The sequence below is a fragment of the Eptatretus burgeri genome, chromosome 6 (genome assembly GCF_056783735.1).
Source record: "Eptatretus burgeri isolate ZD-2024b chromosome 6, Ebu_testis_v1, whole genome shotgun sequence".
Lineage (NCBI taxonomy): Eukaryota > Metazoa > Chordata > Myxini > Myxiniformes > Myxinidae > Eptatretus > Eptatretus burgeri.
The window spans coordinates 66,374,595-66,394,375 of record NC_140966.1 but is presented as its reverse complement, the minus strand read 5'-3'; the positions used below and the strand labels follow the sequence as shown (position 1 = coordinate 66,394,375).

The window sequence follows — 19,781 nt, the reverse complement described above, 5'->3', positions numbered from 1 at the left end:
AATTTGAAAGGGCAACTATGAGACTAAGCAGCTTTGGCATTCGAAGTTGAATTTAATTTGAGCTTTGCCTTCTTGCAATAATCATTTGCTGCCTTTATTCTTCCAATTTGCAGAGAGCAGCACATAATGGGGGTCGCACTATGAGGAGCCAAGGCTCGAGTTGTGAGTCAGCGGTGACGCCACCAACTTTTTCTAGCACCGAGAAGTGTCCACGGCCCCTGCGCTTTGTCCACGAGGGTCCTCAAAGGATTAGCCGGGCACTTAGAGGCTTCTGAAAGTTCAGACTGTTGCAGAAGCAGTCGGAATCTCTTTTGTGCCGGACCTCGATGCCCTCCACCCATCTCTTTTCTCTCCTCTACTCCACCCGCCGCCCCTCGCGTCCACCACCCCCGCCGGTGGCTTGTTTGGAAAGCGTGAGTTTGAGACTGTGTGCAGGCCTGGGACGAGCCGGGTGGGCCACGAACGTTGCCCGGGGTGGAGGTTCATAATGCAAGTCGCAGTGGTGGCCTATTCGGAGGCGACTGTAGAAAGAAAGAAAGAAAAAATATATATATATATATATATATATATATATATATATATATATATATATATATATGCCTTTGCATCTGGACTAAATTTAGCAAACTTGAGTGTAAACTATATGTTTGTTAACGTTTTTACAGCCACCGATTTCCTTCGCTTGTTCACTAACCGATTACTTTGACAGGTTGCGCTAGAACACTGCGTAGCTCCTCCTTAAAAAGGGTATCTTTATTCAAGGTTCGTAAACTTTTCACCAACCATACAACGAACACCTTTCTCCCTCTCCACCCATCTACGGCCCCCTAATTTGAAAATTAGAAAGTACGGGTATATTTACAACTGATTTTAAATTAGTGGCAGGTGGCCTGATTAAACAGCTATACAATCCATTTGATTGTCAGAGTGATAGAGTGGATATTTATTTTGCAAATCATACTCACAGAGATTGTAAAAAGTGGTTCCATTCATTCATTTTAAAATCATGAGGTTTCATTGCTGTCGGAACAGAGGGAATTATATCCAGCATATCTAAAGATGCGTTTCGTGTATAAATCTCTTTTGTTGAGGAATTTCTCGTTCACAAAACTTTTCAATTCAATTGTGCAGCGCCGATAATAATCACACCTTAGTTTTGTGAGTTATGAAAGAATCATTTTCCCAGGAGTGTCGTGTCTAATTCTGCGCGAGGTCTGCTCAGCAGGCCTGTAGCTGTCCCTTCGGGACTCGGACGCACGACTCTACGGTTCAGTGGTCTTGACTGCTCAGGGACCACTCAGGGTTTACATTTCCCTACGTGGACAGAGGTTTCGTAAAGGAACAGTGTCAAGAGACAGAGAGTCAGGCATAGCTTAATTATATATTTGCTCTCGATGTAAATGAGCAGATCTTTGTGATCTCGTACATATATTCTCCCCCCATTCCCCCACAATCCCGATGGCACATGCATAGTGCACTCGTGGAACTCACGGTTAATCAATCATCCAAGCTGTCCACGATTGGATTTGAAGCATCTGGTGTTTATAGGTGCACTAAATGAACAAAATGCGGTGAGTTTGTCGGGTGTCACGTATTTCTCCGGCTGGCTTGGATTTGCTATACAAAAATAAGTACAAACTGTCCACTCACCACCTCTCCCATGCTTGTGCACCTTCCCTACCATCCTCCATGTGAATGATCTTCTAATATATATATATATATATATATATGTACAAATGGAAAAAGAGATAAGAAAGCCTACGAAATAGTGATGTTTGCGACAAAAATATTGCATCAAATTCAAATTTTCTGTCAAACATAAATGAAAGAACCCTCCACGCAGAGGCTGTGTTTTCCCTTCATCACCTGGCCAAGGTAATTTTGCACACCCAGCATGCCCAGCGTGGCAGGAGTATTAACTTGAAAAAAACACTTTCACCTGGTCAAGATTTGGATTAGGCAACGAAAGAGTTGCATCCTTCCATTGGCAGATTATTTACTATGGTCTGTAGAAGACTTAGGAAAGACCAAAAATGGCAAATTATTGGGAGGAACAATGCTGGGAGACCCGACAGTGAAAGAGTGAAATTTGATGTCAATTTGACCTCCATCGGACTTATCAACCGATTGGTCCACAAAAAACAAACCAATGATGTTAAAGACAGGCCTTCATCTGGGCGACTAAGGATACAGCAATGACCAGACTTGTTAGACATATTCATTTGGCAAAAAAAGCAATGTATTGCGACATTAATGGGATCTCCCTTGGAGGTTATCCACAAGTACTATCCAGAACCGGCTTAGTGCTGCAAGTAACAAAGCCAGTAGTCTAATAAGACACCCTCTTCTCACCCGGAATGCACAGCAGCCTGCTTTGGCAAGGTGTCATGCACATCAACACTAGACCCTCGCATCCTGGATTAACATTCATTGGTTGATGAGAGTCGATTTCTCCTGTTTGCGACTGATGATAGCACTCACGCTTGGCAGCAGCCTAACATAGCCTGTGTACCCGTCGAGTCCATCCCATGAGGTGGTGGATCCGTTATTAGATGGACCTGCCAATCATATGCTTATAAATTTGACTTTCTCACTGTACAGGGTAACCTGACAGGTGCACAGTACTACATCGACATTTTGGATCATGTTATTGTTCTGTATTTTGATAACCATAAATTTCTCATAAGACCTCTAATTGGATGACAATGCCAGACCCCATCTTTCTTGTACAGTTTCCGACTTCTTCTAAAATTATGCCATCGCAACATTGTTGCAGTCCTGATTTAAATTGAACAGAGCACGTTTCAGACATTTCTGGGTGTAGATTTAAAAAAAATATATAGACCCTCCTGTGCAAACTCTGACACAGTTGGAAGCTACTTTGCACCAAGAATGACAACAGCTCCCTTTGGATTATCTCTGGTGGCCTCTTCAGGGAATGAGAAAGAGTGTTGCAACAATCATTCGTTCTAATGATGCTTACACACATTATTGACCTTTTGAGGCATTCATTCCGTTATAACATCAATGGATGTTATTATTGACTGGACGTGAGTCCTACATCATGTGATGTGTTGCCAGCAGGCCCATTCTCGTCAAGTGTGTTTTTGGTGTAAAAAAAGTACCTTTACAGACATCGTCGTTTTGTGATTTAAAAAAGATTAAAACAGTCACTTGTCAAACATGCTTACTTTACAAATATATTATTTTATTTTAAGAACTGGCAGGTTGGCCTGGACAAGAAATGTGCACACTCACCTTTAATCTATCTAGACTGGGTTCAAATCTTGGCCCAGGTATGACCTGTCAGACCGGTGTTTCACCGGCAGGTGATTCATCAATGTGTGTGCCGTCCTTCGGATGGATGTTAAACAGGGGTCCCCTCTGCCCGCATTAGTTGGTGGGCATTAAATATCCCGCGGTGTCCTTCACGAAGAGTAGGCGAGCTATCGCCGGCACCATGAACAAATTACAAATTCCTGCCCTTCATCAGCGGTACAACCGTTCCCTTAGCAGAATAATTTGAAGCGGAGAAAGTCATCAGTTAAGGAGTCCTTTCTATACAAATACAGATCAGACCTGTTGTTGGCTGACTTGCTTTCACATATAATCTTGACATTTCCAAGAAATCAACTATGCAGTGTGAACCTCATTTTGAATGTGACCCTCTGTTAACTCAGTGACTGCTGGGACTGCAGTATGAATTGCTCCTGAAGGTCGATGAAGACCGTAATTGGATTGTCGATTGCAGCTTGAGAATAAAGGATAATAATAATAATTGGTTTTTTTATGCTGGACTTGAACCTCCCTCCTTCCCACGATTGGTGAACAAATTTCTGCATCGAAAGCTTGCGGCATTTCATCAGATACAGGTTCAAACATTCAAAATATCTTTGATCTGTTTGGTGTTCCCATCTGAGTACAACGTTAACCAGAGACTGCGCTGACCCCAGCTTCAAATTCCGTTCATTCATCTATTTCCACTTCATCTTTGTCGATGTCTCCTAATGTCCTTCTCCTACCTACAGTACATGCACAAGCTTCTCCATGAGCTTTTGACTCTGACGAGAAATTTCAAATACATTGCTTTATCTTTTCAAACCGTTTTGATCATCATGCAGTATGTAAGACCAAAACACAAAAGACCTTTGATGTATGGTCTCATTTAAGCAGTACTACAACTAGTAAGTTTAAACTGATGGTTTCCCTTCATACGTAAAGCACGAAGGCTATTCACATGAAACACGTGAATTACCTGGTCAATTTGTTTATATGATGTAGAAGCTGTGGCACAGACAGCAACTTCACACTGAGATATCAAGCAGTCCATCCTGATGTCAAGGAACCTCCAAGAGGACCAGACCACTTGCTACCTCCACGCGGTCCAGGCAGGCAGGAACTTGTTGAGGGTGCTGACAATAACTCGCCTGCTCTTCGCGAAGGATCCCGTGGGATATATAATGTCCAGCAACGAATGCGAGCAGACAGGATACCTAGTTTAACCTGCATATGAGATCCAAGCGAGCACGAGGAATCACCCTGCATGTGAGACACCAGGATGGCAGTTTATATCTGCGTCAAGATTCAAACGCAGTCGAAACAGGTCAGAGACAAGTGCGCATGCCTCTAGGTTATACCACCAGCCTACTACAAAGGGTAAATTTAAACCTTAAGGGAAAGTTGTGTATGATATTGTTGCAGGCCCCTGACTGTGCGCTGATTAAAGGGGAAGTTTTGAAAATCTGTTCCACGCAAAAGATCCAAGCGAGCACGAGGGCGACCCTTTACCGCAAGGCCCACCCTCCAAACCTAGTCCTGCCCATCGAGGTGGTAGGTGAACCATCTGACTGCAGGGATTTGAAAGGATTCCCAACGATAAGCTTACGAGAGAGCGTGCTCGTAGGCATATTAATAGCAGATGCAAGGAGGAACTTCATCATTCAAATACTTATATGGAGTTGTGACTATTATAAAGCGGGGATTTTAAAGTCCTCGTCTCGGTCAATCTTGATTCTTGCGATCTTACAACATGCCAAATGAGTGGAATAATAATAAGACTTATTTTCAAGGAACTTTAACACAGGAGGAGGACGTAAGGCCCATCAAAAGTGTGTGCTATTGTTGTTAACATATAGATGTTTTTCCATGCTCTATCCTTTTTTTAATGCTGATCGTCAAGCAAGGAAGTAGCACGTACCACTTTTAGTCTTTGGTCGGACTTGGCCGGGGTTCAAACCGCCGACCTCCCAGACTTCGAGTGGACGCTGTAGCTCTAACCACTGGTACCCTGGTCGAGTAAGGTGGGACACTAGTTCCTCTGCCCCACCCATCTACTGTAAATACCTCCTCCTATGTCCTTTTGTTCAGGATATAAAACATTTTTGTCTGCTATATTATCAGCCAGAGACCCCTCTGGAGTGGTTATTTTACTTGAGAAAGAAAGGGTAGGGACTCGCCGTACCTTTCGCCTACCAGACACCTTTCCCCTACCTTCAACTCTAATACAATCGCTTTCAATAACTGCAAAATGTGATTGAAATCTCTGCCCTCTCCACATTTACTCTTACTCTCAGAAAACTGCCAGCATTGTTAGTGTTAAGATGATTAGTATTCAAAATGATGTTCTCAAAGCCAGGCTGCCGCTGGGCAGAGCCCGAGGGGTGAGACCGGTTCTGTTCACTCCTGGAAGAGAAAACCGGCAACAGAACAAAGGGCGGCTCTGTTTCGCTTCAAGTGCCTAATTTCGGTCACAATCCCTGTTGCGATGTGTGGCCTTTCGAAAAAAAAAAAACACGCTGGTGCTAAACTAATGAAGAGTCGGGACACCTCGTAGCTCCAGAAAATTATTGACTGCTAATTTTATTACTGTAGGTTTCCTCTCCTTCTTCAAAACATTCAGTACAGAAAAGAGTAAAAACAGGTGGCTGCTTATCAAGGTTGCAAAGGGCAATTGGCCGCACGTTTGGGCATTGCTTCTCGCAATGCTGTTCATGTTCAATGGAGGAACAGAACTTTCCGTCACTTCCGGTTAGTGATGGCCGCTGCTATTTCAGCACGGTGAAATGAATGCTTTAGCAAGGAGGTGAAAACTGCTCAGATTTTTTTTAGATAATTGAACAACATTTAGGTGGACGACACAGCAGAAATTACGAGCATTATCACAGCTAGCAGTGGTGTTAACCTCGTTGCTAATTGTTGATTTCACCGTGCTAAAATGGTGGTGTCATCGCTAACCGGATGTGATGGAAAGTTGCGTCACCCCACTGGGTGTGAGTGACTATTGTAATTGATCTATGTGTCAATGAGTGCCTGCACACTGATCTACTTTAATATAAATCGTTCATTCTCAGATATAACGAAAAACCCTGGCAGGCAACAGATGCAATAGGCTCTATGCACTAAGCGAGTGACGTGACAGCGGAAGGTAAGGCTCCGCCATATTGAGTGGCAAAAAATCATGGCTACCACGCACGTGTCACATGAACTTCTGGGCTATTTCCATGGATTAGATGATATTTCTAAGAAGAGGTACTACGAAAAACTGAAGCTGTGTGGTCTTAGTGAAGATCCTTATATTATTTCAAAGGATAAATGGACAACAGAAAGGAAATTTTAGCCTCAAATCGTTTTCCCTGACATCTATGTTTACCTTGTTGAAACGCCGAGTCCTTACACTCAAGCCAGCCTGAAAGCCTTCAAGAGGACGGACGCTTACTCATATTATGTCGCCGGGTTTGTTAGTGACATAATCTCGACGAAAGCTGACAGGAACTGTATTTTCGTGAGGGCAAAGGTTAAGCCTGTTTTCTTTCATTTCACTATTATTGTATTCGTTGTTGCTTGTTTTGTTCAGCAACCAGCGTCACTTTTTTTTTAACCTGACTGCTGCCACAAGTTAATATCAAGTGAAGCTCTTGTCGAAATGCTGTTTGTAGAAAATCTTCCTTCGTCAGTTTGCTTACAGATACATTATATTTTTCCATGACAAACATATGGTATAATGCCACACTGCTGTGGATATTTCCAAGTGCTAGTTTTTTTATGTATTACACATATCGATGTGACTTTCTGTAGTGAAAATGTTACACTGATATTTTATTTTGGGACATTTGCAGGTTTCATATATATATATATATATATATATATATATATATATATATATATATATATATATATATATATATATATATATATATATACATGCAATTAAAAAGGAAAACAGGGCCATTCCAGCAAAGCCAAATAGGGTTTAACTTATTACTTAACACAAAGACAAATGACTGTGGCAACTGTAATATTAACAGAATCTACATTTGAAAACATCGATACATGTCTAAGGGCCTACCTGTCTAAATTTCGCTTCAGCTGTTCCAATTTAGTTGGCTCGACGTGTTGAAAGACACGGGACACATAGTCCGGATGAAGCGGATCGTTGCTTTTTTTTCCCCGAAGAAAACAAAACAGAGATTAAGCTCAAAAATGCACAAGTAAAAGGAGACATGATACTGACAAACTATTTAATTTAATCTGAGACGTAATCGCAATAAGACAAGTTTCGAGGAAACAACTCAGAACTGTGCGCGTTAGACAGCTGTTGGAAAGGCGATCGAGCCTATCTCATTCTGTCAATAAAACAAGGGATATAATGCATTTTAATGATACAAATCAGACAATATTTTGTAACCACCAGATATTTAATACCAACTACTGAAATAACGTATCAGAAATTAGTTACATACCGGAGACAAAATGAAGGCTACACAACCAGTCATGTTCGCCAGGTCGCCATTTTTCTCTTCTCAGAACCGATATCCAAAGATTTCGTCGGTCTACTTCGGCGGGAAAGCGATAAAACTGCCCTCCAGAGCCTTTAGTACATCGCTGAGTACATCCCGGGGCACAACTCTTACCCATTTGCAGTAAAAAAAAAAATCGCTTGCTTGGAAATAATGGTACAGTTGAAGTGGAGACTATCGGTTGTTATGGACGCGGTAATACTTTCTTGCCACTCAATATGGCGGAGCTGCCACAGTCACGTGACCGGTGACATCATCTGAATAAGGCCTATTAAAAGCGAGTGCATGTCCACACACAGATCTACTCCAACACATATCGTTCATTCTCAGATCTACAGTAATCTATGTACTGTACCCAATGAGGCTCAGTCTTATACCATCCATCCATCCATCCATCCATTGGGACTATACTTTGTGCAGAGCGTTGGTGCTGACTCAGCAGTCTCCTAGGCTGTTGGACACAATCCTGGACGGGTCACCACTCTGATACAGGATACCAGAAAGCTGGCATTCATTTTGCCGACCTCGGTAGGATGACAGGCAGAGTTATCCCCACCTGGTATTAATTCAACAGCAGAGTGGGATTTAAATTCAGGATCCTCGGATCCCAAGCCCACCACCCCGACCATTAAGCCAACACCAGGCATAGTCTAATGTGCAACATTCAAAATGACGTAATCTACCCCTGCGTGCTTGCAATGCATGTGCAGAAATCCCTTGGAATGAGGTCTATCGGGGAGGCCAGATGTGTATAATGTGTGCCAGATAAGGATTGTAGCATGAAACGGCTCACAGAACTTTTAAAGGAGCCAAAAATACTGAGAAAAGCAAGAAATGGGTGTGACTCGGCACAACATTATATTTGGAGAACTTTCTAATCAACATGCCCAAAAAATTTACATCTTGCTGCCCGAATTGCAAAAACATACGATGATATGGGCCGTGAAAGGGCCAAAGGTTTGTGGATGGCGCATTATAACCAAACCTTCGTGCTTCTTAACACTGATGGGAAGATCATTTCTGGGGCTTGTCAATGTGGAGGGCAAGTTTAAAGTGATGATATTTACCATGAATCATGTTTGGGAGGAAGAGGTGTGGGGTGGGAGTTGTGGGCTGAGGAGAAGCATCTGTTTGTGTGTATGTGTGTAATAAAGAGTCACCATAAGCTACTTTCATCATATAACTCAATATTTTTTTCCCGGAACTCTGAGCATCGACTTATTTTATTTGTGAAATAAATTTATTTTTTTAGGTTTTTTAAACAAATTTTTGAAAGAAAAAAGTAAAACAAGTTTTTGCTCGTCCGTCCGAAGGAAGACATTGAATTGCATCAATGAAAATTTTTTTTTTACAAAGTGTGATATTTTCTGAAATAAATTGTATAATACAGTGCTGGAAATATATATATATATATATATATATATATATATATATATATATATATATATATATATATATATATATATCCCTGTGTCATAAGAGGCGACCAGGGTTGCGTCAGGAAGGGCATCCGGCGTAAAAAAACATATGCCAAATCACTATGCGGATCATACGGATGATTCGCTGTGGCGACCCCTAACGGGAGCAGCTGAAAGAAGAAGAAGAAGATATATATATATATATATATATATATATATATATATATATATATATATATATATATATATATATATATATATATATATATATTTTGAAACACATGACAACAACTTTCCACTTAACGTCATGGAGGTGTTCCGAGTGCAAAACAGTATGAAGCAAAACAACTTTAAGCAGACGAGATATTCCCATAAACATAGTATTATAATGGAGGGGGGGGGATGCGCTCCCATGGCATATTTTCAGTCACCCTAACACAAATATAACCTCACTTAACTACATATTAGAGACAAATATGAAACAAATCAATAAAGAACACAAATGGACAATTTAATATGCAGTTACAGGGGTACTCACCAAAATGTAGGGCTGAGATTGCTTGGCGGGATGGTAGAGGTGCAGGTCTGGAGTGGAGGGGCTACAGGCAAGATCTTGTGTCTTTGATGTGTCTCGTGTCAACGTATTAGATGTGTGTTCGTGTCTCGGCCAGACTGCTCGAATAATTTGTGGGCTGGGAAGGCAAAGGGGAGGTAAGCTCAGAGCGATACAGCGCTCCCTTCACCCTGATCGGGCTTTCAGGTGAGTCGTGCAGCTAATCGAGAAATCTCTGATTGAGCTATCAAATGGGCCGCACGGTGAATCCGGAGTGAAGTCGTCACCAAGGAGCTGTGAGATGGTGTGATCAGAGCGCCGGGGAAATGCGAATATTTGCACGATGATGAAAAATGTGTTGAGAAAACCAAGAAGGCTAATCGTGGCTGCAAGGTTAGGTGGACAAAAGTTGAGTGCTTTCATTCCAATGTGTCAGATGTTCATTTTTATGAAGGAGTAGTAAACTGCAACGCTTCTACTTCTGGAGTAGAAGTGTTGCAGTACTTCTATAGTCTACATGATAACAAATATGTTGAAAAATTCTTTATATTCCTCATATATCCGAAAGGTCGTCCCTCAAGTAACTCAAGCAATATGCACAAAACACATTAATATTCATGACCCTAGAATTACGGTAACTAAATATGTGTTATGAGTGTCAGGGACATGTCAAAACACTTCACTTCTTCCTGACAGTTTTGCTCACCACCATAGTTGATTTTGCTTTGTCTTGTACTCCACATCGACTTATCTATGAACGAAGGAAAGAAAAATGATGAAATTAGTCAAATAGACATACTCCACATTGACTTATAGGCTGAAAAATACGGTAATTGTATGAACAGGAAATCATACGAACCCGACTCCTCTCATTCACAGATATTTGTCGTACGTCCTTGAGTCCAATTTGTATTTAGGAACGGAACAATTATGGGTAACCATTTTGAAATTGCCACTCTTTTGTCTAAATGCTGAAAATTAAGTTAAAAAAGAAGATTTGAATCACATTTCACTTTAGTAATGGCAGGTTAAAAGTGCCTGTTGAGCAGAAGTGAGTCACTAAAAACATACACCCAGCACATGCGCAAAAGACATCATTTGTCATTCATACGTCATTTTGAAAGTTGCTTATTGAAGTTAGATCCGCATGTCCAAAGTGAGGTAAAGGCTATTGTATGCGGTTTGTGTCAGTAAGTGAGTCCACAGGCAGATCTACTTTAACATAGATCTCTTTACCCCAGAGAGACTCTGCATCGTTAAATGCTCGCAAGTCTTGTTTCATACGTTTTTGAACACAGGGAAAACGAACTGCACTTGCTCGAGGAATATATAAAGGCTGCAGCAGTGCTTCCGCTTTAAAAACGTCTCCTTATACGTGCAGGTCTCAGAGAAACAGCACCAGCATGCCTCTGGCCCAGTGCACAGAACCGCTGATGGAGATGTATTTTGCTGGCTCCTCCATCTGGTCGCGCCACAAACTGATGATGAGTCTCGTGAATGGGGAGTGCGCGAGGGCTTGCTGAGCTCAGCTTCTCAAACATTTGATGCATATACGGAGAGCGCAGATGATTTTTACAGGCATCATACAAAGTATTATATAATTGTGCATGTGCTAGCTATTAAGCGAGTACGACCATCATGAGATTTTTTCTATTGACAAAGCTCATTAGAGGCTCTCTCTATTTTTGTTCTTTTTGTTTTTTGTTTTTGGTAAATTATAACTCCTGTGTGCTGCCTGCGGAACAGTGCAGTGACAGCACGTTTTGCTGAAAAGTATGTTTTTGGAAAGTTTCTTTTTTGCTCCAGCCAAAAAGCTGGGAAAGCAGAAATCATCGCGTTAAAAACCAGGAAAAGCCACTGGAATTCTGTGTAATTAAATGATTGCCCATCGCAGGAGTAGAAAAGGAGGAGGGGAGGAGGGATGGTGGGAAGTCACAAAAAAGACTGAGCAGGAAACTCGGGAGGGTCTGAATAAGGAACTGGTATCAATCTCCCATAATGGCTTGTGTTTGCAGAGAGACCACCTACCTCAAAACCGCTTCGTGTTTTTCTTAGCGAGAAAATGTCGATTGCGTCCAGCTCTGCTGCCAAGGACATGTTTCAGCACTATCTTAAAGGGCCGCTGTTTGTTTTCTTAGCTGAGCGCAGAAAAGCCTGAGGGGACGTGAGGAACTTACGTCACAATGGCTTTTCTACAGGCACGCCGCACCAATCCCTCGCACACCCAAATACTTGCTGCCCGCCCCTCACTCCCCGCGAAGGGACTGACGTCGGGACAGACTCGTTTCCGTGTCGTCCCTGGCTGACACCATTAATGTCGGCCAATGCGGCGGCTCGTATAATACAATACTTGCAGTTCGCGCGAGTATGGCTCGACATGGTATACTGTACCTCTAAGCGGATAATTTTAGGGAAATGTATAGAAGAGCCGTTTAGGGTTGGGGGAGATTAGGGAAACATGGCTGGTGGGGAGGAGGGTTTGGGGGGTAATCGTTCAAGTCATGTGGCTACCATCTGAGCAAGACCGGGAAAGTGAGTAAATATATTGCGTCAGCGTTTCATCATATTTTATTGATATATCGCTGAATCCTGAATCGTTTTGTAAAGTTTTGTAATTCATCGCGGTCTTAGAGAAACCTGCTTGTTAATAAAGTGCGGCCTTGCACGCTCGGCGTCAATGTCAATCATTTTGCAAAGTGAAAGTTGTTGAAGCTGCCGAGAACTTTCCGGGCTGACAGCCAATTCGCTGTACTGTATTTATCTGCGATGACAAGACGTTGATCAGAAACCGAAACTGGCAGCACTTTCGGATGGACCTCAGCCGACGCGGTACATGTCGTCGGAGCGTCGACGAAACAATCTTAGAATTTCACTGATCATTTCGGCATCATTTAATCACTCGAGAGTCATTCCTTCTCGGGTCTGAGTCAGTCGTTCACACCGCATCATCACACCACATCTCTTCACATCACGGTACTGGAAAGTAAGTGTCGTCCTGTGATCAGACTATTTCTACCCCACTGCGTGCATCGTGCAAAGTGCGACGAAGCAGTTGGGTTCACTCTGTCCATCAGTCAATTTCGATGATCAAAGAACTATTTCATTTCAATTTCATTTTATATTTTGAACACGACAACACAGATCAGAACATGACCATGAACCTGCAGTTTAGCAGTACTTTGGCTATGAATTTGGCAAATTGTACGGAATCTCGTCCCGAGCGCCCACGCATACTCGCGGCAAGGCAATTGCTTCAGTCTGTCTGCCTGTCTGGCAGTAAAACAAAATTGAGAATTATTCCAAAGAGGAAACTTAATGTTTTTAGGGACCTCATAAAGGACACAAACAACAGGCATGAAGAACTAATTTAACACGTTAGATTATGTGGTGTAAAAGACCGGGAAAGTGAGTAAATATATTGATGGCAGTAAACTTCTGATTCAATGGTTTGGTTTCTTCTTTTTCTTCAGCCTTTAAAACTTTTATATAACTTCAATTTAAATATATATTTGATCACTGTACAACACAAACCCCCTTGTTTGCACTTCCAAAAACCTTCAGTTTAGCAGTACTTGGGGAAAAATTGTATGTCATTTCGACCAATCAAATTTACTGCAAGCTCTGAGGGCAGAGTAACAGTGGTATTGAGACAAAAATGGCGGTATCTAGACTTCGTCCTAAACATCTGTTTGTTTTGTGCATGGTTTTTTTTCAAAGATTGTTCCAAAATCATCAGTTTCTCTGAGAAGAGTTGGCAGAAGGTTCAGCTCTGGACTGTTCTGTTTGATCCATCAGCTTTGCTCCTGTAATGGTTCCAATCACTCCTGTTAGTCAAAGTTCATGAACAAAGCTAATATAGATTGTGGTCAGAAACACAAAGCAAGAGGAGTTGAAAAGACCCTTCTCATGTTCTTTTTTTCTCAACACTGCATGGGGTAAGGTGTTCTACGAACTCTCTAGTTGAAGAAAGTAACACTTGCAGCTTCAACAACCTTATGTGGAAGTCGATTCCATTCATTTATATGACTCTCAGGCTGAAGAACTTGCTTCTCACTTCTAGTCTGGACCTACTCTGAAACACTCACGGGTGATCCTCATGGACCTATTCATAGGCGAGGCTCATGAAGTTCGGTAAAGATGAACCATGTCACAACTCACTACCTGTTCATTTAAATCCATCCCTCTTTAAATTGTATGGGTATGGTCACGACATCGTTGAGGATGCAAATCGAAAATGGAGTTAAGCGATAAACTATGATGATCATGATGTGTTATTCGTTTCGAAGACACTTGCTCGACAAGTTACGAGGACCGTTCAAAATGTTATTGCAGCGAGATACCGACAACAGTCCAAGAACTGCCAATTTACTCATTTCTCAATGTAACATTGTTGAGGATTAAAAAAAACAATTGTAAACATATAGGTTGAAAAATGGTCTGACAGGATGGCCTGGAGGGACACACACTCACCGCTAAGCCGTCTCGCCTGGGTTTGAATACCGACCCAGCTATAAACTGTCACCCGGTGTTTCACAGGCAGGGTGATTCATCAATGTGTGAGCCGTCCCTAGGATAGATATCAAACTGGATGTCATATCTGCCGGCATTCCTTGGTGAGCGTTAAAGTTCACACGGCGTCCTTCGCAAAGAGTCGGCGAGCCATCGCCAGCACCCTGAATCAATTACAAATTCTTGCTCTTATCTTTCTTACCAATAGGGGGTAGGGGGGCACTGCATTAGTGGCACAGCCACACCCTTAGTAAATGATGCTACCCAATCGCCTTGTGGTGCTTATGAACAAAGAATAAGGTTGAATAATTACAGGTCTGGCAGGATAGCTTTGTCTCTTCGAGGTACACACACTCGTTCTTGAACTGTCTACCCTGGGCTCAAATGTACACCCATATACAGTATAAACTGTCACCTGGGTATTTCAATGCAGGGTCGCAATGCACCAATGTGTGGGACGTCCGTGGATGTACGTTAAGCTGGAGGACCCATCTTCCAGGACTAATCGTTGGTGGACATTAAAAAGCCCTCGGTATCTATCACGAAAAGCAGACGAGTTATTGCCAGCACCCAGAACAGATTAATTATAAATTCCTGCCACTTTCAGTCGAACATCAAGGCAGCCAGGATTGCCTAGTAATAGAGTGGCCAGATCTGATTTTGGGCAGTCCAGTGTACTCAGTCTGCCAGAATTTTTTTTATTGCTCATCAGTTTTTTGGCCCATTGGGGTTGACTATCACCTGGGTGGATGAAGGATTTTGAAAGTGTTGCAATTTTGTTTTATTGCAAACTAAAAGTTCTTAAAACACTTAGTTCCATGCATGGACCTCTGTGTTACGTATTTATTTATTTTGCTTTTTTTGAGAAATTTTGACCCATAAAAATCGTTTCATGAAGTCCAGAATAATGCTATGTCCCTCCAAAAAGATATACCACATGTTATAGAAAACACAAGCCACTCTTATCATATTATCAGACCAATCTGTCCTCTTGTGTCAACAAAAGGAGCACTTGTTTCAAGTTGAAGATGAAACTGACCACAAACTTTGAGTGTTTTGTGAGATGCTGCAAGTATATACAATATACACAATATATGTATGTGTATATATATATATATATATATATATATATATATATATATATATATATATATATATATATATATATATATATATTCACTTTGTCTATATGTGTAGCTGTCACCATTTAAGTAGTACTGAATGGATGTGCATCTTCAATTTGTTCTTACATGTAGCTATAACCATGTATCGTGCTGAATGGCGACATAGTTGAAGAGGATCTACACTGAATATCTTCTCCTTCCAATAAAGTGGAAAGAACACCAAGGAGTATTATCGCACTGAGGCACAAGCCCAATATCAAAAGATAATTTTGTAATTGTCTTCATGCAATGTTTGCTGAAATAATAGTTGCAGATTAGATGAAAACCTGATTTTGAAATGTTTTTTCCATGTATTTTAGCAATGTATGTCGATAGAAAACTTTAGACAATGTTTCATGTTGGTCAATAGGCATGCCAGTAATACACGAAATACTAGAACGGAACTCGGTATATCGCAGACCTCCACCAGGCTGAACAATTTATGTTTTGTATTGCACTGATCCGCCGGATCTGAATCCGGACATTAACCAAAATATAATTGGCTTGCTCTTGTCAATCACACAAATTATCAAAAAGTTTTTTCAGAATCCATCCATAACTTTTTGAGATATTGTGCTGTACTGTATATCGTTTTTGGTCTCTCTTTCTCTCTCAATTGTGAAGAATCACTTTTAAAATTCTAGCATCCAAATCCGGACCTTAATCAAAATCGAATCAATGCGTCCTTGTCACACCCCCAACCTCTCCACCAAGTTTCGTCCGAATCCGTCCATAACTTTTTGAGATACCGTGCTATATATTGTTTTGGCCCTATCTGCCAATCGTGAAGAATCATTAAAAAAAAAACAAAATTATTCTAGTATCCAGGTCCAGATCTGGATCTGCACCAAAATCGAGTCAATTCGCCCTCATCACACACCCAACCAGTCTAACAAGTTTCATCCGAATCGGTTCATAACTTTGTGAGATATCCTGCTCACAGTCAGACAAACAGGGATGACAACATAACCTCCGTTCACCTTTGGTGGCAGAGGTATTAAACATGTCTCCAGGATATTGACTATATGTATAAATCTACAGGAATGACTATGTATCTCCATGATAATGATCAATTTCAAATATTTAATGAAAGGGGTATATCCAGACAATGTTTTGTGATCTCCTTCCTTCAAGATTTAGTCATAATATTGTGATTCAATGCTTGCACAATTATCACAGCGGCCCAAATCACACATTATCACACAATTATCAATTATCACACAATTATCACACACAATTATCACAAAAATTGCACAGCGGCCCAAATTAAATAAAGTTGTACCACACTTGGGAAAGTGTGCAATTTGCCAAAACGAATATGTGGAACAAAACTTAAGACATAGCTCGAGACAAGGAATTCATACATGAATCCTGATTACTCTGAATAAAACAGACTGATACTGGACATTCCAGAGCATACGAGGCCCTTCATTCAAGGATCCAAGTAAATGATGACAGCAAATTCGAATTTGTAGACACCTTTAAAGATTTGGTGTGGCACAAGAATTGTTATTCCTCATCCATATCTACCATAAATAAAGCGACACTGCAAAAATCATATCCCACAGAAGATCAATCTTCAACTTTAGGGAATATAATCCAAAGAACGCCTTTGATTTTACACAACTATGCTTATTCTGTGGCATGAAATCATGCAAAAGAGACGAGTGCTTGTGTGAGTTTCAACATTTGACTTTGGCCAGACCCTCCAAAGACAAGATGAGGAAAAGAAAGAGAAAGAAATGCAATAGGAGTTGATGGGGACTTCAATAAGCTTATTGCTTTGAAGACAAGGTTCCACAAGAACCAAGAAGAAGAAGATAAGGAAGAGGGAAAAAGCACATGATGTCACATTTGTAGAACTCTTGGAGACTATCAAACCAGACCTTGACAAAGGAAAGGCATTGGCTATGGGTAGCCTACTACACCGGTACCATGAACTCCCCAAGCAGCACAGGCCTGAAGAAGAAGCATTGGCATACAAGGTACAGAACTAAAATAGGAGGTTTGAAACATGATGCAGTGATATTGTACAGATCTTCCTTCTTCCTCACTGGACAACACAAACCAGATTCTGATCATATCTAAGGATATACAAATTACTGATGTTGTCGAAACTTTGGCAAGAATTAAAGATGTATTGTCTGCCGCAATCAGCTGCATATACAAAAGTTAATTTTGACCTCGGTGGTAGCAAACCGATGGTCGCAAACATGAAGATGGCTTTGTCTGCTCCGCTGATTGCTAATGTGAGATTGAAGTGTGCTGTTAACAGAGTGCTGTATATATCAGACACCGATTTGGAAGACCAGCTAAATGTATTCAAATATTGGTAAAAGAACTAGGAACATTGTTGGCCGAAGAAGAACTATTTAGATAGTCATGCTCACTGACAGTAATCCATGTGGACATTGAAAATTTAACAAAATAACAAATAAATATCCAGATGAATACCTGTGTTGATGCATACAGTATTTCATACTTTAAAAAATATATATATAAAATTATACATGAATGGTCTTTGTTTTCCATTATTCTCACTCAATTACCAGTACAACAAAAAAACAATCTCTACAGTTGGTAAAAAGACATTAAATCAATGTTTTCCATCGTTGTAATGATAACTTAGAAATGAGTAGGTAGGTTTTTTTTTTTAAGACAATTTTTTTGCACCACTTTCAAAACATGCATACACCCTGATGATGACCCTCGCATATGTACCTAACATCGAGAAGCAATGAAAGTTTTCTCGCACACAAAGTAGTGTAACTCTGAATAAACCTTTTCATTTTGGTGTCTCTGCAAAACAAGTATGCACACTGAACTGTCTCGCTTGGGTTCGTTGGTGGATGTTTTAGGTCAAACGGTGTCCTTCACGAAGAGTAGGCGTGATATCGCCGGCACCCTGTCCAAAATTCCAAAGTACTGCTCCAACCTACAGGGGGCAATGTATCATTCAGCAACACAGCTGCACCCCCAGCAAATGATGTAACTAGCCATATGCTGCATACGAAAGGAAAGGCAAACGTCAGGCCTGGCCAATGGGTTCGTGAAAGACTTATGCCAGAGATGGTCGCCTTAGCCAACCCCACAAGAAGCTAGGAATAATTGTGGCCCATTAAAGTAGTAGCAATAGTGGTCGTGTAATTTGCAAATACAGGGTTACTAACAGCATAAAAATGTTGGCATTTCTTTGATTATTTGTGAATATTTCGTTATAAGAACATTTTTAAACACCCCTTTGTATAAGTAAACTAGCAAAAGTGCAGCATATGTAAGGAAACAAATTGACATTGGCTTTTCCTGATTGCGTTCCCGTCTTAACCTCCACAGACTCATGATATGAAGATTCCAGATTCAAATGCCCCATCTCCAGTATTTCTCCATTGTTTACTAATGCCTTTGTAATTCAAGTAAAAATACACTGATCTCTCATGTCTTTTTTTTCTGCTTGTGGTTCATGTACAAAATGTAAAGTCAGAGCCTTAGAATCCTTCGATAAATTGTCCAGGTTGTAATACACTCACGTTTCTATTGATATTGGATGGACTAGTGATGTAATATATTACTACGTGAGTATTAAATTGGTACCCGCTGGTACCCGCTGATAGTACCCGCTGAGCCAATGGATTAATTTTACAGACTCTTGCTTGTGCGCCTGAATAGACACCGGACATGTTGCTTGCATTGTCGTATGACTGCCCTCGACAATCCATGAGATCAATCCCATTGGCTTCCAGTACCTCTTGCAATTTTCCAAACAGACATTCACCATCGTGATGCTCAATGACGACGTACTGAAGAAACCTTTCGACGGCGCTACCATCTTGCATCACATATCGAAATATTACCGTCAACTGATCGATATGCGAAACATCTGGCGTCGAATCGACGGAAACACCATAATATTTAGCATCTTTTATTTCTCTTATGATGGTAGATTTCACTTTTTCGGCCAGTAGTAGGATAAACTCGTTGCATATTGTTGATGGCAGGTACGATACACTTCCCTTTCCCTTGTTCCCATATATTTCAAGATGCTAGGCGAGAGAGAAATGGATTGAATTTTGAGACTAGTTCAAGACAACAAAACAGTTTCCATTGTTAGCACAACCCAGCTGCCCAGTCGTGCCCCGGAACAGAAGCCCTCTTTCGGCGAGGAACGATATTACAGCGACAATTTGCTTCAGGACATTGGTCCAGTAAGCTTCCTCGTGGAGGTACCGCTGTTAAAATGATGTGTGAATCCTGTCTATCACCTTCATTTCGAGCGACTTTTTGATTGCGAGAATATGGGCAGTCCCACGCTCGTGCGACGCTCGACGTGCAGAGGCATTCTTCC

At 41.2% G+C, this 19,781-nt stretch overlaps 1 protein-coding gene across 5 annotated transcripts in view; it reads right to left on the bottom strand.

Moving 5' to 3' along the window:
* Nucleotides 1–19,781, bottom strand: part of LOC147024981 (uncharacterized) — a 120,256-nt gene that overhangs the window by 42,915 nt on the left and 57,560 nt on the right. For 3 of the 5 annotated variants that reach the window (XM_085885480.1, XM_085885478.1, XM_085885481.1), the window contains 2 exons: nucleotides 10,474–10,518; nucleotides 9,753–9,906 (listed from right to left, as the gene is read on the bottom strand). The gene's annotated coding sequence lies outside the window, so the exon portion shown is untranslated. Of the gene's footprint in view, nucleotides 1–9,752; nucleotides 9,907–10,473; nucleotides 10,519–11,003; nucleotides 11,142–11,795; nucleotides 12,099–19,781 lie in introns of those variants that run through there. The other 2 variants (XM_085885479.1, XM_085885483.1) reach the window with 2 other exon arrangements.